The sequence below is a fragment of the Coregonus clupeaformis genome, unplaced genomic scaffold (assembly GCF_020615455.1).
Source record: "Coregonus clupeaformis isolate EN_2021a unplaced genomic scaffold, ASM2061545v1 scaf0305, whole genome shotgun sequence".
Classification (NCBI taxonomy): Eukaryota; Metazoa; Chordata; class Actinopteri; order Salmoniformes; family Salmonidae; genus Coregonus; species Coregonus clupeaformis.
In genome coordinates this window covers 263,070-281,258 of record NW_025533760.1, presented here as the reverse complement: position 1 = coordinate 281,258, position 18,189 = coordinate 263,070, and the positions used below count along the sequence as shown (strand labels likewise).

The following is an 18,189-nucleotide window of genomic DNA, read 5'->3' as shown; positions in this document are numbered from 1 at the left end:
TCATGTGATCAATGCTCATATTTTAGCGAGACTAGCAACTTTAACACAACACCTAACTGGCTCATCAAGAATATCATATTTCTTGTCTTAATGGCTAAGGTGTTGTGTTTACTGTAGCAAGATCTTGAGTTCAAGCCACGGTTGGGACTACCAGCCGACTTCGCTTTAACTTCAATGTTGATTTTGTTATGTTATGCCCTTAAGGTCATATCCATGATATTGAATAAGCTTTCAGTATTATGAAATGCATGTAGAATGTTTTTAATAGTTCAGAGAAATCCTCAAGAGCAATAATGTGTGTTTGTTTCAGAGTGCTACTGGACAACACAGAGGAACTGATTGAGATGCAGACCAGGAATGAATCGCTGACCTCAAGCAGCACATCTTATTATGAGAGATACCATTCTCTGGGGGGGACGCAAGAGACCTGATTGTGTCATGTCATTACCAAATGTTATTAACATAACCTTAATGTAATGTAACATTAACATAATCTCAATGTAACATCCCATTAACATTACTTCAATGTCATAACCTTTTCTGGGCCCGCATTCATACAGCTGCCTCAGCGTAGGAGTGCTGATCTAGGATCATTATGATGCCTTTTAGATAATAATGAATAATATTATATGGCCGGGGCAGCTGGTCCTAGATCAGCTTACTACTGTGAGATGCTTTATGAATACAAGGCCCTGGTCATTTGTGGTCCCAGCTGGTAGATGAAAATGTTATCATGCTGTCTCTTCTATAGATATACTATTGGATCAACAAGACTGCCCAGGAACACTCAGACATGGTCAAAGTCATCCTGATTGGCTCATCGCATGAGAAACGCCCACTTTATGTCAAGGTGCAAGTCTTTTTAGCAATGATTGATACAATAATTATATTTTGAAATAATGTAATTGTCATAATCATTTTATACAAGCAACAGTCACATGTTCATCATCTGATCAAATGATTGCATTTCTCTGTTGTCTTTTTCAGTTGTCCGGACGACAAGAGAGAGCTGAAAAGAGAGCAATGTGGATTGACTGTGGCATTCATGCTAGAGAGTGGATCTCCCGAGCCTTCTGCCTGTGGTTTGTGCAATATGTCAGTACCTTGTTCCTAAAATCCAGATTCTCTACCAACTTACACTCTATCTATTCTGATACTGTATACATCTTTGGTTATATAGTATCTTCATAACTCATTGGTTATGAAGTACAATTTAAAAAATTTTATGATGGCTCTGGAATATAAAATTGTATTGCACACTATTTTAATTTGGAACACAGACAGATATATTAAATTGTTGAATCTTCCTTGTGCTCTTTCCTCAGTCCTTGAATTTCTACAATCAAAACAATGACATCACTGAGATGCTGAACAGTATGGACATCTATGTGCTGCCTGTCATGAACCCGGATGGATACAAGTACACATGGACAACGGTAAAAAATATGACAATTAATAAGATGTATCAAATTGAGTCAGTGGTTGCGCTCCAGGACGACAACATTGCAGACGCGGGTATCGACCAACAGTTGTGTGCCACGTAATCGACTGGCGCAGTCATGCATCAGATTGCTATATGATGTGGTTAGCTGATATGATAAACACCTATCCAGTGAGATCTGGCATGAGTCTGCAATGTAGTCTGTCTGGAATGCCGCCAGTGCCTTCAAATATGTCAATCTGAGCTACACAACATTTGTCATCTCTATGGGCACTGTGCATCATATGGACATACACTACATAACCAAAAGTATGTGGATACCTGCTTGTCGAACATCTCGCTCCAAAATCATGGGTATTAATATAGAGTTGGTCCCCCCTTTTGCTGCTATAACAGCCTCCACTCTTCTGGGAAGGCTTTCCACCAGATGTTGGAACATTGCTGCGGGGTAGGGCTGTCCCTCGAAGGAAAACAAATCTTGCTTGACCGAAAGTCGGCTGTTCTTTTTCTACTCAATCGATTGCAAAACAATTTTTTACTTGTATTTTTCCAAATCTAGACACACCCTATGTGTTTTAATAAGATCAACTATATGCATTGAGCTTGTCTGATGCTTTGCTTATGGTTTAATGCCTCGAGGACGCCAGAGATCTAGATAACCAGAAGAAGAAAAAAACGTAACCTGACCCAACTATTCTCCTCCCGCTCCAGCTGGCTTTCGCAGATTCTGCCATTACTCTCCCAGGCTGCCGGCAATAGGCTACAGTAGTCGCGGCAACCTTTCCATGTGGGAATGCAAATGTATCTTACTATTTCTACCGATCTGCGCGTAAGTTATGGTTTTCATATGCACATTTTTCGTGAAACAGTTTCATTTAATTTATAATAATGTCTTCATATCTCAAAATCATTGTCATGTGGTTAATCAAAATTCTATCCAAATCTAAATAAAAATGATACAAACCTAAAAAAGTAACTTCATTGCCATTGCCAACTATGTAAAAATAGCTACATCAAGCCAACAAATAAAAACATTGCAGCCTGCAGGTAGAAAATATCCTGATAAAAATAAATATCCTATAAATCACATTGGCTACACATGGCCTGTCTGCAACGAATGAAACATTGTATCAACTATTAACTTGGGTCTGGCCCAAAGCTTGTGCTAGCAAATTTGCAACATTGTATAAAATATTCTGGGCCCTCATTTCCCACACCAGTGAGCTCGACAGACACAACTGTACGCTATTTGTGCAAGGCATAAGAAGCAGTGCTTGTTTTTGACTTGGGCAGGAGCTCACCGAGCTGAGTACCGGCACCTACACATTTCTACTGCTTGAGCTCCTGTTCCTCTTATAGAATATTAGCTCAAAAGTATTGTGGAGCTCCTGCACCTAAATATAAACAGTAACAGCATCCAAAATGAGTACCGAACCTATTTAAGTCAAAGTCAAGCTCTGATAAGAAGCCTATTTTATGACGCTTCCGCTGGATCAGAGCATGCCATTTTCCCCTTTCATGCTGAGTGGTTATCAAAAGGGAGACAGCTGGAAATAATTTTCAAATACATTGAGGAACTATTGTAATTCTACGGGATGTAAAACAGACTTTGTTTGCTTGCTGTTTGAGGTGAAGAAAACATTACTTTGAGAAGCTCCACAGATCATTAGTGGTGGTGCGTAAGCCAATCAGAAATACTATCAGTGTCACGCCTGGTTCCGGGACTTTGTATGTTGAGCTAGGGTGTGTTCGCTTTCGCTGTTTCTGTTTGGTTGGGTTGTCTATGTGGTTGTTTTTCCTTGGTTGTAGTTGGAGTGACTCCCAATCAGAGGTAACGAGTGTCAGCTGTTGGCTCGCTAGCTCTGATTGGGAGCCATATTTAAACTGTGTGTTTTCACCTTGTGTTTGTGGGTTTTTGTTCCGTGTTCAGTCAGTGTTACTGTGGACTTCCGATCGTGTTTTGTTTTGTATTTTGTGCTTTAACTATTAAAGTCATGTTCATTTCACACGCTGCGCCTTGGTCTACTCCTTCTCGCCAAGACGATCGTGACAGAAAAACCCACCATCAAAGGACTCAAGCAGCGTGTCCAGGAATCGCAGCCTGGACGCGGGAGCAGCGCCGGAGGGTCGAGAGGCAACCCCAAAAAATTTTTTAGGGGGGGGGCCACGGCAGGGGGCGACTGGGCAGCAGGAGGCTGCCAAGGGCGACTAGTTGAGGAGGCCACCAGGTTAAGGGAGCTACTGGCGAAGAGGGAGCAGGAGTTAATGTTGCAGAGGATGGAGCTATTAGAGGCGATTAGGGAAAGGGTGAGAAATGAGGCACGCCGAGAGGAACTCGGTAGGCAGCTGAGGGAGCGAAGGCTACGATGAAACCCAGTCCCGCTCCTCACACCAAGCAAGTGGTGTGCGCCCACCAGTCCGGTCCGGCCCGTCCTGCTTCCCCGCACTAAGTGTACGGTGCACGCCGCCAGCCCGGCCCGGCCTCGCTCCTGTTTCCCGCACTAAGTGTACGGTGCGCGGCCGCCAGCCCAGCCCGGCCTGTTCCTGCCTCTCGCATCAAGCCTACGGTGTGCGGCCGCCAGCCCTGCCCGGCCTGTCCTGCTCCCCGCACCAAGCCTAAGGTGGCCGCCAGCCCAGCCCGGCCTGTTCCTGCTACTCGCACCGGCCAGGGGTACGCAGTCGCCGGCCTGGTCCAGCCGCGCCTGCTACTCGCACCAGCCAAGGGTGCGAGCCGCCAGCCTGGTTCAGCTCGTCCCCTGCTACTCGCACTAAGCCAAGGGTGCGAGCCGCCAGCCTGATCCAGCCCATTCCTGCTACTCGCACCAAGCCAGGGAGGCGAAGCCGCCAGCCTGGTGAGGCCCCCCGCCCACGCACCAAGCCTAGGTGCGATGGCCAGCCAGGTCCGTCCGCTCTGCCTCACGCGCCAAGCCAGGGGTGCGCGCCGCCAGTCCAGATCCTACCAGCTGGGCAGATCACCGGGGGCGCTACGGGGGATTGGAAGAAGGGTGGTGTCAAGCCCGGAGCCGGAGCCGCCCGAGGAGTAATGCCCACCCAGCCCTCCCCTGTTTGGGGTTGTGAGGCGCCGGGGCCGCAGTCCGCGCCTTTAGGGGGGTACTGTCACGCCTGGCTCCGGGACTTTGTATGTTGAGCCAGGGTGTGTTCGCTTTCGCTGTGTTCTGTTTGGTTGGGTTGTTATGTGGTTGTTTTTCCTTGGTTGTATTGGGGTGACTCCCAATCAGAGGTAACGAGTGTCAGCTGTTGGCTCGTTAGCTCTGATTGGGAGCCATATTTAAACTGTGTGTTTTCACCTTGTGTTTGTGGGTTTTTGTTCCGTGTTCAGTCAGTGCTACTGTGGACTTCTCGATCGTGTTTTGTTTTTGTATTTTGTGCTTTAACTATTAAAGTCATGTTCATTTCACACGCTGCGCCTTGGTCTACTCCTTCTCGCCAAGACGATCGTGACAGAAAAACCCACCATCAAAGACCAAGCAGTGTGTCCAGGAATCGGCAGCCTGGACGTGGGAGCAGCGCCGGAGGGTCGAGAGGCAACCCCAAAAAAATTTTTAGGGGGGCACACGGCAGGGGCGACTGGGCAGCAGGAGGCTGCCACAGGGCGATTAGTTGAGGAGGCCACCAGGTTAAGGGAGCTACTGGCGAAGAGGAGCAGGAGCTAATGTTGCAGAGGATGGAGCTATTAGAGGCGATTAGGGAAAGGGGGTGAGAAATGAGGCACGGCGAGAGGAACTCGGTAGGCAGCTGAGGGAGCGGAAGGTTATGATGAAACCCAGTCCCGCTCCTCACACCAAGCAAGTGGTGTGCGCCACCAGTCCGGTCCGGCCCGCTCCTGCTTCCCGCACTAAGCGACGGTGCACGCCGCCAGCCCGGCCCGGCTCGCTCGTTTCCCCGCACCAGGCGACGGGCGCTGCCGCCAGCCCAGCCCGGCCTGTTCCTGCCTCTCGCACCAAGCTCACGGTGTGCGCCGCCAGCCCTGCCCGGCCTGTTCCTGCCCCAAACCTAGGGGCCCCGCCGGCTCCCGCCCAAGCACGGGGTGCGCCCAGCCCAGCCCGGCCTGTTCCTGCTCCACGCACCAAACCCACGGGTCGCCGCCAGCCCTGCCCGGCCTGTTCCTGCTCCACGCACAAAGCCTACGGTGTACGCCGCCAGCCCAGCCCGGCCTGTCCCTGCTCCACGCACAAAGCCTACGGTGTGCGTCGCCAGCCCAGCCCGGCCTGTCCCTGCTCCACGCACAAAGCCTACGGTGTACGCCGCCAGCCCAGCCCGGCCTGTTCCTGCTCCACGCACAAAGCCCACGGTGTGCGCCGCCAGCCCAGTCCGGCCTGTCCCTGCTCGACGCACAAAGCCTACGGTGAAGCGCCGCCGGCCTGGTCCAGCCCGCTCCTGCTACTCGCACCGAGCCAGGGTACGAAGCCGCCGGCCTGGTCCAGCCCGCTCCTGCTACTCGCACCGGCCAAGGTGCGAGCCGCCAGCCTGGTTCAGCTCGGCCCCGCTACTCGCACCGGCCGAGCGGCGCGAGCCGCCAGCCTGATCCAGCCCATTCCTGCTACCGCACGCCAGGGAGGCGCAGTCGCCACCTGGCGAGGCCCGTCCCGCCCACGCACAAGCCTAGGGTGCGACGTCAGCCAGGTCCGGTCCGTTCCTCCTCACGCGCTAAGCCAGGGGTGCGCGGCCGCCAGTCCAGATCCTACCAGCTGGGCCAGATCGGACCGGGGGCGCGCGGGGGATTGAAGAAGGGTGGTGGCCAAGCCCGAGCCGGAGCCGTCCGAGGAGTAATGCCCACCCAGCCTCCCCTGTTTGGGGTTGTTGAGGCGCGGTCGCAGTCCGCGCCTTTAGGGGGCACTGTCACGCTCTGGCTCCGGGACTTTGTATTTGAGCCAGGGTGTGTTCTGCTTTCGCTGTGTTCTGTTTGGCTGGGTTGTCTATGTGGTTGTTTTTCCTTGGTTGTAGTTGGAGGACTCCCAATCAGAGGTAACGGGTCAGCTGTTGGCTCGTTAGCTCTGATTGGGAGCCATATTTAAACTGTGTGTTTTCACCTTGTGTTTGTGGGTTTTTGTTCCGTGTTCAGTCAGTGTTACTGTGGACTTCTCGATCGTGTTTTGTTTTGTATTTTGTGCTTTAACTATTAAAGTCATGTTCATTTCACACGCTGCGCCTTGGTCTACTCCTTCTCGCCAAGCGATCGTGACAATCAGATCCCAAATGGGCACATTTATATGCCTACATTTGCTAGCAGGCCAGGTAGCCAACAGGGGCCTAATTTATGTGTGCGCGTCCTTACTCAACATTGACAGGAGCACTCCAAACAAAAGACAATGGACTAAATTGACAGAACTCGTAAATTGAATTAAATAAACCAAAACTTGTTTTTCACAAGCGTAGGCATAGGTTGTGCACTCGCGAACAATGTGTCCACTCCGACAATGAGAACAGGAAGACTGGAATACTAATATTGAATGCATTAAAATAAATGACTGTAATCAAAGTAACAAACATTGTAGATTAGAAATTATAAGAATTAATGGTAAATGTACAACTGGTGATATATGTAATGGGGAATTGATATACACCAACAATCAAATGCAAACAATTCTCACAATGAAGTTATGAAAAATGAATATGCACAAATTGGCGGGAGAGTGCGCGTTCTGGAGAGAGAAAGTGCATTGTGCATCTGGGCGCATGGTCAATCCGATGTCTGCATTTACTGTGATATGGCCTCAGCAGAAGTCAGGGCAAGAATGGCCTCAGCAGAAGTCAGGCATTCATACTTCTTGCGCCCGCAGAGCCCCTCCACATTGTTACAAAATGTGGGAGGCGACAGGGCGCATGCGCACAGAGCTCGATTTGGCCCCCGCATGCCTCTGGAGGCTCTGCAACACCCTCCATATGGAGCTTCTGGACCACATTTTAGAGTCAAACATAAATAGGCTTTTAGTCTAGGCCTCCGCAATGGATTAGTTCACTGAGATGGGTGTAAATATACAGTACCAGTCAAAAGTTTGGACACACCTACTCATTCAAGGGTTTTCCTTATTTTGACTATTTTCTACATTGTAGAATAATAGTGAAGACATCATAACTATGAAAAAACACATATGGAATCATGTAGTAACCAGAAAAGTGTTAAACAAATCAAAATATATTTGAGATTCTTCAAAAAGCCAGCCTTTGCCTTGATGACAGCTTTGCACACTCTTGGCATTCTCTCAACCAGCTTCACCTGGAATGCTTTTCCAACAGTCCTGAAGGAGTTCCCACATATGCTCAGCACTTGTTGGCTGCTTTTCCTTCACTCTGCGGTCCGACTCATCCCAAACCATCTCAATTGGGTGGAGGTCGGGTGATTGTGGAGGCCAGGTCATCTGATGCAGCACTCAATCACTCTCATTCTTGGTAAAATAGCCCTTACATAGCCTGGAGGTGTGTTGGGTCGTTGTCCTGTTGAAAACCAAATGATAGTCCCACTAAGCCCAAAACCAGATGGGATGGCGTATCGCTGCAGAATGCTGTGGTAGCCCTGCTGGTTAACTGTGCCTTGAATTCTAATTAAATCACAGACGCCACCAGCAAAGCAACCCACACCATAACACCTCCTCCTCCATGCTTTACGGTGGGAAACACACATGTGGAGATCATCCGTTTCACTCCACAACGTGTCTCACAAAGACACACGGTTAGAATAAAAAATCTCAAATTTGGACTCCAGACCAAAGGACAAATCTCCACCGGTCTATGTCCATTGCTTGTGTTTCTTGGTCCAAGCAAGTCTCTTATTATTATTGGTGTCCTTTAGACCACAAAGGCCTGATTCACACAGTCTCTTCTGAACAGTTGATGTTGAGATTTGTCTGTGACTTGAACTCTGTGACTCATTTATTTGGGCTGCAATTTCTGAGGCTGTTAACTCTAATTACCTTATCTGCAGCAAAGGTAACTCTGGGTCTTCCATTCCTGTGGCGGTCCTCATGAGAGCCAGCTTCATCATAGCGCTTGATGGTTTTTGTGACTGCACTTGAAGAAACTTTCAAAGTTCTTGACATTTTCTGTATTGACTGACCTTCATGGACTGTCGTTTCTCTTGCTTATTTGAGCTGTACTTGCCATAATATGGACTTGGTCTTTTACAAAAATAGGCCTATCTTCTGCCCCCCTACCTTGTCACAACACAACAGATTGGCTCAAATGCAATAAGAAGGAAATAAATTCCACAAAATAACTTTAAGAAGGCACACCTGTTAACTGAAATGCATTCCTCATGAAGCTGGTTGAGAGAATGCCAAGAGTGTGCAAAGCTGTCATCAAGGCAAAGGGTGGCTATTTGAAAAATCTCAAATATAACACTTTTTTGGTTACTACATGATTCCGTATGTGTTATTTCACAGTTTTGACGCCCTCACTATTATTCTACAAAGTAAAAAAAGTAAAAATAAAGAAAACCCTTGAATGAGTAGGTGTGTCCAAACTTTTGACTAGTAGTGTGTGTGTATATATACATATATATATTTTTTATTTATTCATTTATTTATTCATTAGTTTGTTTGTTACTGCTCGACTAAAACAATCTGTCGACCAACAGCCTAATAACCAAAAAAATGGACCAGTCGACTAATTGCTGTCAGCCCTACGCGGGGACTTCCATCAGCCAAAAGAGCATTAGTGAGGTCGGGCACTGATGTTGGGCGATTGGGCCTGGCCCGCAGTCACGTTCCACTCATCCATCGCAAAGGTGTTCGATGGGGTTGAGGTCAGGGCTCTGTGCAGGCCAGTCAAGTTCTTCCACACCGATCTCGACAAACCATTTCTGTGTGGACCTCGCTTTGTGCATGGGGGGCATTGTCATGTTGAAATAGTAAAGGGCCTTCCCCAAACTGTTGCTACAAAGTTGGGAAGCACAGAATCGTCTAGAATGTCATTGTATGCTGTAGCATTAATATTTCCATTCACTGGAACTAAGGGGCCTAGCCCGAACCATGAAAAACAGCCCCAGACCATTATTCCTCCCCTACCAATCTGTACAGTTGGCACTATGCATTGGGACATGAAGCGCTCTCCTGGCATCCGCCAAACCCCAGATTCGTCCGTCGGACTACAGATGGTGAAGCGTGATTCATCACTCCAGAGAACGGTTTCCACTGCTCCAGAGTCCAATGGCAGCGAGCTTTACACCACTCCAGCCGACGCTTGTCATTGCACTTGGTTATCTTAGGCTTGGGTGCGGCTGCTCGGCCGGGGAAACCCATTTCACGAAGCTCCCGACTAACAGTTATTGTGCTGATGTTGCTTCCAGAGGCTGTTTGGAAGTCAGTAGTGAGTGTTGCAACCGAGGACAGACTATTTTTACGCGCTTCAGCACTCGGCGGTCCCGCCTTGAGCTTGTATGGCCTACCACCCGCGGCTGAGCCGTTGTTTCCACTTCACAATAACAGCACTTACAGTTGACTGGGGCAGCTCTAGCAGGGCAGAAATTTGTCGAACTGACTTGTTGGAAAGGTGGCATCCTACTACGGTGCCGCTGAAAGTCACTGAGCTCTTCAGTAAGGCCATTCACTACCAATGTTTGTCTATGGAGATTGCATGGCGGTATGTCGATTTTATACACCTGTCAGCAACGGGTGTGGCTGAAATAGCCAAATCCACTAATTTGAAGAGGTGTCCATATACTCTTGGCCATGTAGTGTACTTTGTGCACATGATCTAATAAATATATATATATATAAATTTTTATCACACAGATCCATTCCACTCACTCCTAAACAACTCAATCTCATTTATTCTGCATAATGAATATACAGAATGTCAGAGAGATTTTGTGAGTTTACGCCAGTATAGGTTTTATGAGTATATGGGCAGTAGGCTATAGGTTTTATGAGTATATGGCAGTAGGCTATAGGTTTTATGAGTGTATACAGTATGTCAGTATTTGTTTTGTGATTATACTTTGTGTGCTGCTTTATTTGACCAGAACCGAATGTGGAGAAAGAATCGCTTCCTCGAACAAGGAAAGCAACTGTGTTGGAACCCACCTCAACAGAAACTTTGATGCAAACTGGTGCAGTAAGTCTGAAATGGGAACTGAACTGGTAGCTTGAGGGCTACTGGTCTCTGATCCCACATACAAACTACTGCCGTTGTTCCTTGAGCAAGCCACTTATCCTCAAAATTGCTCTCCATCCAGGGGCGTTGCACCACCACTGACTCTGTGTCACTCAACATGTGTGTGTTTCTGGGGGGTGTTGGGAAAAAGGCAGAAGATGGCTTTCCATTCTAACCAAATGGACAGATGACTTTCCATTCTAACCAAATGGACAATAAACTGTCTATTCTATTCACTCTGCAGCGAAGGGCGCCTCCAACAGGCCCTGTGATGAGATATACTGCGGCCAGTTCCCAGCGAGCCTGAGGCGGAAGCCGCGGGCTAACTTCCTGCGCAGCCACAAAGACTCGCAAAGCTCTACCTCTCCATCCATTCCTATGGTCAGATGCTGCTCTTCCCATACTCCTGCTCCAATGAGGAGGTGCCTAACCATGCCGAGCTGGTGAGTTGTTGGGAGAGCTGAATGGGCGGATGAAACCCAGGGATCACATATTAGGCATTCATTTGTAGTTGATAAGTGTAGTTTGTAGGTAGCTAATTAGGCCTATATTCTGTATAATTAGTCATTTATTAAGCCTTTTATTCAGTGCTGTCCTATTCACACAAACACTGAATAAAGGCCTAATAAATGGCTAATAGTACCCGAAATGGCATAATTCGCTACTTATAAATGCTTATATGGTGATCCATGTACTGGTTTTTGATCAGTCAGTAAATATCATAACCCACAAAAATGCTAACTTCCCCTGTTAATGATAATGGTGAGAGGTTAGCATGTCTTAGGGGTGTCTTTGTGCCTCGGTAACTTTCTCAATCATCATTATTCACGATTCATTCAGGCTTATCCGTAATCATGGTAATCAAGGGTTCAGAAATATATTATATTCTTATTTACAATTAAAGTGACCCCAAAATGACACTACGTGAATTTGTCCAAATTATTTTGGTTCCCAAAATGGGGGGACTATGTACAAAAAGTGCTGTAACTACCCACAGATTAAAGCTGACAGTATGCACTTTAACCTCATAGTCATTGTATCATTTCAAATCCAAAGGGCTGGAAAAAAATTAAATGTGTCACTGTCCAAATACTTTTGGACATTTACATTTACATTTTAGTCATTTAGCAGACACTCTTATCCAGAGCACTTACAGTTAGTGAGTGCATACATTTTTTGGACCTCACTGTATATAATGGATTCTTTTTTTTATGAATAGGGGCCTCTTTTTTATTATTTGTATTAACTGTGTTCAATTGTTTTTTTTAACAGTTTGAGCTTGCACAGGAGGCAGCCATGAAAATCAGAAGACACTAAGGAACAACTACAAATATGGCGCATCAGCAAAAACAATATGTGAGTCAGTCTTCATCAGAGTTGGGGTCAATTCCATTTTAAATTTGGTAAACTCAGGAAACATTGGGACTGAATTACCACAAGCCTGGTTCCATCAAAGACAACATTGTGGATACTCACAGAATTTTTGTCTGCATCACATAGGTTGGAGTGGCAGGCAGCAAGGTTCAGACAAACCCCCACTGTTGCAAACCAAATGTTGGCTAGAAGCATGGGGATATAATGGAGATTATGTTTATGAATTGGCTGGCTGGGCTGTGGGACAGTGGATAATTCAAATGGAAATGTTAACAGGCATTACCCGGGGATTATCTTGAATAACTCCTGGCTATCAATCAATTAGCATCCAGGATCCAAATATACAGTTTTATAAAACCTGGTCTCAGAGCATTTCGTATTATTCTGTACGGAATCCGCTGACATGATATGTTACTTTTCGTATAGTATGTATTAATTTGTGGATGTCCATCACCCATTTCGTATGATATGTTATGAATTACAATTTGTATTACACTGAACAAAAATATAAACACAACTTGCAACAATTTCAAAGATTTTACTGAGTTACAGTTTATATAACGTCAATGTAAATAAATAAATTAGGCCCTAATCTATGGATGACTGGGAATACAGATATGCATCTGTTGGTCACAGATACCTTAAACAAAAAAAAGGTAGGGGAGTGGATTAGAAAACCATTCAGTATCTGGTGTGACCACCATTTGCCTAATGCAACGGAACACATCTCCTTCGCATAGAGTTGATCAGGCTGTTGATTGTGGCCTGTGGAATGCTGTCCCACCCTCTTCAAAGGCTGTGCTAAGTTGCTGGATATTGGCGGGAAATGGAACACGCGGTCATACACGCCGATCCAGAGCTTCCCAAACATGCTCAATGGTGACATGTCTGGTAGTATGCAGGCCATGGAAGAACTGGGACATTTTCAGCTTCCAGGAATTGTGTACAGATCCTTGCGACATGGGTCCGCGCATTATCATCCTGAAACATGAGGTGATGGGGGCGGATAAATGGCATGACAATAGGCGCAGGATCTCGTCACGGCATCTCTGTGCATTCAATTTGCCATAGATAAAATGCAATTGTGTTCATTGTCCGTAGCTTATGCCTGCCCATACCATAACCCCACCGCCACCATGGGGCACTCTGTTCACAACGCTGACATCATCAATCCGCCGCCCACATGATGCCAACACAATGTCTGCCATCTGCCCAGTACAGTTGAAACCGGGATTCATCCGGAAAGAGTACACTTCTCCAGTGTGCCAGTGGCCATTGAAGGTGAGCATTTGCCCACTGATGTCGGCTACGACGCCAAACTGCAGTCAGGTCAAAACCCCGGAGGACGCGAGCATGCAGATGAGCTTCCCTGAGACGCTTTCTGACAGTTTGTGCAGACATTCTTCAGCTTTCCGGGTGGCTGGTCTCAGCGATTCCACAGGAGAAGAAGCTGGATGTAGAGGTCCTGGGCCGGCGTGGTTACATGTGGTCTGTGGTTATGAGGCCAGTTGGCCGCACTGCCAAATTCCTAAAACGACATTGGAGGCAGCTTGTGGTAGAGAAATGTAACATTCAATTCTCTGGCAACAGCTCTGGTGGACATTCCCGCAGTCAGCATGCCAATTGCATGCTCCCTCAAAATGCTCCCCTCAAAACTTGAGACATCTGTGGCATTGTGTGGTATGACAAAACTGCACATTTTAGAGTGGCCTTTTATTGTCCCCAGCACAAGGTTCACCTTTGTAATGATCATGCTGTTTAATCAGCTTCTTGATATGCCACACATGTCAGGTGGATGGATTATCTTGGCAAAGGATAAATGCTCACTAACAGGGATGTAAACAAATGCGTGCACACAATTTTAGAGAAATAAGCTTTTTGAGCGTATGGAAAAATTCTGGGATCTTTTATTTCAGCCATGAAACATGGGACCAATACTTTACATGTTGCATTTATATTTTTGTTCAGTGTATATGTTACGTAATTTGAAAAGTACAATATGTTACGTAATGTGCAAAATGTACAATATTTCGGAGTTAGTTAAAGGGTTAAGTTTAGGTTAGGGGAAGGGGTAGCTAACATGCTAAGTAGTTGCAAAGTAGCTATAAAGTAGTATATAGTTGAAAAGTTGCTCATTAGCTAAAATGCTTAAGTTCCCCATGATGAGATTCAAACTCTGCAACCTTTGGGTTGGTAGACCCACTACACGCCCACCAATCCACCCTGACCAACCACCCTACTTTAGTTTTTGCCTTAAGCAACCATCATGTAACTATACCAAACGCAACATATCATACTAATTTGAGTGTCCCGGATTTACGCTTACTATGTTACGTATAATCTATGAGACCAAGCTCTTTTATAATAAAATGTTGACAATTGCTTTGTAAAGCTGTTACAAGTTATTGCTTTATAAACTGTCACTACAAAAACAAGTAAAATTCCTCGTTCTCCTTTGTCCTTCCCAGACTTAGCCCCGGAGGATCTGACGACTGGGCCTACAACCTGCGCATCCACTACTCCTTCACCTTTGAGCTGGAGGACCGCGGTCGATATGGTTTCCTCCTACCGCCATCATTATCTCCAAGCCTGCAATGAAGCTCCTCCTCGCTGTTAAGAGTATAGCTGTCAGAGTCATTCAGAAAACACAACCCCAACCCTAACCCTTTATGCTCCTGGAGAAGTTGGCTGCGTAAACCTGGAGCAGTTTCACGCCCGATTTGGTCCAAAGTAATGCCTTTATCAAAGTCTGTTTTGTGTGCGTGTCTGTCAAACATGATTTTAAATTGTATCATCGCCTCAAAAAGTATTCATGTTTTTTTTAAGGAGTGGCAGTCACACTCATTACATAATTAGTTGTTTGTTGGAGGAGAGGAAAGACGGGGAGAGAGGGCTGAAATAGCAATGGGTCTGATCAAACCCATGTGCAGCACATTGTATCCATGGGCAGCGCCTTAGACCGCAAGGCCACCCTAGCACAGTATTCATGTTTTGTAGTAAGTAATCATAGCCACTAATGAAATCTTTCTCTTTCAATTCCTTTCTTATTTTTTAAATTCCAGCTGTATATCCTCCAACAGCTTTGAAGCTTAAAACTATAATTGTGTTGACAGTTCTCTGTGTGTAGGCTTCTAATGGTGTAACAAGATGAATGTTCCAACAGAAAACAATAATGAAATTAGATATTCAAATGTTGATGTTTTGGCCTTTCTGAGAATGCTAATATTTTTACTGGCTTCCTTTTAGCTTGAAGCATGGCTAGAAAAACGCACCATCGTTGCATGCATGGTGACGCACACATCAAATACTCGTCACACAGTCATTGTCATGTACAGACCGCATAGATAGAAAAATGACCCCTTTATGGCCATTGTTGGCCGATCACGTGCAAGCCGAACTGTCAAAACCTCAGTCATGCTATATGTGTCACTTCACTGGGTCCTATTAATACATATTGACTTAAATTCTTCAATCGAATGTTTAAAACTACGATGCACTGTGGGAAACTAAGGTTGGTAGGAGTCACAAGGTGATCAGAGTCGTGTTGGTTTCCTCTTCATTGTAGTTGACAATTTAAAATAGTTCACAATAAATCACACACAGACTAGAGCAGTGCAGGGAACATACACTACATGACCAAAAGTATGTGGACGATATACTATATATACAGAAGTATGTGGACACCCCTTCAAATTAGTGGATTCGCTATTTCAGCCACACTGCTGCTGCTGACAGGTGTATAAAATTGAGCACACAGCCATGCAAACATTGGCAGTAGAATGGCCTTACTGAAGAGCCCAGTGACTTTCAACGCGGCACCGCCATTGGATGCCACCTTTCCAACAAGTCAGTTCATCAAATTTCGCTAGCTGTGGCTGTTTTTCGCGTTTGTTCCAGTGAAGGGAAATCTTAACGCTACAGCATAAAATGACATTCTAGACGATTTGTGTTCCAACTTTGTGCTGCACAAAGAGAGGTCCATACAGAAATGGTTTGTCGAGATCAGTGTGGAAGAACTTGGTTGGCCTGCACAGAGCCCTGCACAGAGCCCTGACCTCAACCCCATCGAACACCTTTGGGATGAATTGGAACGCCGACTGCAAGCCAGGCCTATTCGCCCAACATCAGTGCCTGACGTCACTAATGCTCTTGTGGCTGAATGAAAGCAAGTCCCCGCAGCAATGTTCCAACATCTAGTGGAAAGCCTTCCCAGAAGAGTGGAGGCTGTTATAGCAGCAAAGGGGGGACCAACTCCATATTAATGCCCATGATTTTGGAATGAGATGTTCGACAAACAGGTGTCCACATACTTTTGGACATTTAGCTTATGCTAAAGCGAGAACCTTGAAGCCCAGCAAGATGGCTGGAGCTGGTGCTCATCATTCAAGTAACAATACAAACACACATCAGATCTCTTACCAGAAGAAAGTATGATTTTTTTTCTCAGTGCTTGAAATAGCAACTGAACATGTAACCAAAGCTGAGACACAAATAAAGACGAGGTTGCAAGAGAGGAAAATGTCTGTCAGATTGATATTATAATAATAACAATGTGTGCCTCAGTATATTCAAAGAGACCCTCTGGAGCTGCTGCAGTGTGTCTGGGGCTGCTGTGTGTTCTCCTACTGGCTGGGATCATACGCATATGTGTCTACTGTGATGAGTACAACAACCTGACTAAAGAGAGAGACCAACTACAAACCAGTCACAACAACCTGACTTAAAGAGATAGATCAGCTTCAGAGAGAGACAGAAAGACTGAAACCATGGAAATAGGTTTTTTATTAGCCGATGACGTTTGACTTGAGGTTCAGCAGTAAATACATCTTCCCCTTCAAGTCAAAACGATCTTCAGTCCTAATGTTTGCAACTGCGTGATGAATGTGGATATGGCTAGAAAACGTCACTCACAATCCAGGGATGGAAGATGTCGCTGTACTCTTAATGATCCCATTATCCAATATGAAAAATCAAGAATATTGAAATACTGCTAGTTTTAGCATTAGCTAGCCTAGCATGCTGACGAAAAGGCAGTTTAACAAAAACATTGCAGTAATTCAATCTTCTTGATTTTCCATATCTATGCGTCATCAATTGCAGTATTAGTAAGTGTTGATGATAATATACTGAACAAAAATAGAAACGCAACATGTAAAGTGCTGGTCCATGTTTCAGAGCTGAAATAAAATATCCCAGAAATTTTCCATGCGCACACAAAGCTTATTTCTCTCAAATGTTGTGCTCAAATTTGTTTACATCCATGTTGGTGAGAATGTCTCCTTTGCCAAGATAATCAATCCACCTGACAGGTGTGGCATATCAAGAAGCTGATTAAATAGCATGATTATTACACAGGTGCACCTTGTGCTGGGGACAATAAAAGGCCACTTTAAAATGTGCAGTTTTGTCACACAACACAATGCCACAGATGTCTAACGACTTTGAGGGGAGCGTGCAATTGGCATGCTGACTGCAGGAATGGTCACCAGAGCTGTTGCCAGATAATTGAATTTCCATTTCTCACCATAAGCCGCTCCAACGTTGTTTTAGAGAATTTGGCAGTATGTCCAACCCACCTCACAACCGCAGACCATGTGTATGGTGTTGTGTGGGCGAGCGGTTTGCTGATGTCAATTTTGTGAACAGAGTGCCCCATGGTGGCGTTGGGGTTATGGTATGGGCAGGCATAAGCTATGGACAATCGAACACATTTGCATTTTATCGGACGGCAATTTGAATGCACAGAGAACCGTGATGAGATCCTGATGTCCATTGTCGTGCTATTCATCCACCACCATCACCTCATGTTTCAGCATGATAATGCACAGCCCAATGTCACAAGGATCTGTACACACTCCTGGAAGCTGAAAATGTCCCAGTTCTTCCATGGCCTGCATACTCACCAGACATGTCACCCATTGAGCATGTTTGGGATATTCTGGATCGACGTGTACAACAGCGTGTTCCAGTTCCATATCAACAACTTCGCACAGCCATGAGAGAGGCCTGTAATTTTCATCATAGGTACATCGTCAACTATGACAGACAAAATGAGGAAAAAAATCCAGAAAATCACATTGTAGGATTTTTAATGAATTTATTTGCAAATTATGGTGGGAAAATAAGTATTTGGTCAATAACAAAAGTTCCTCAATACTTTGTTATATACCCTTTGTTGGCAATGACACAGGTCAAACGTTTTCTGTAAGTCTTCACAAGGTTTTCACACACTGTTGCTGGTATTTTGGCCCATTCCTCCATGC

General features: G+C 45.7%; 1 pseudogene; it reads left to right on the top strand.

The window, feature by feature from the left end:
• The first annotated feature begins 293 nt into the window (after nt 1–293).
• LOC123484409 lies at nt 294–14,589 on the top strand (annotated as a pseudogene).
• The last annotated feature ends 3,600 nt before the right edge of the window (nt 14,590–18,189 follow it).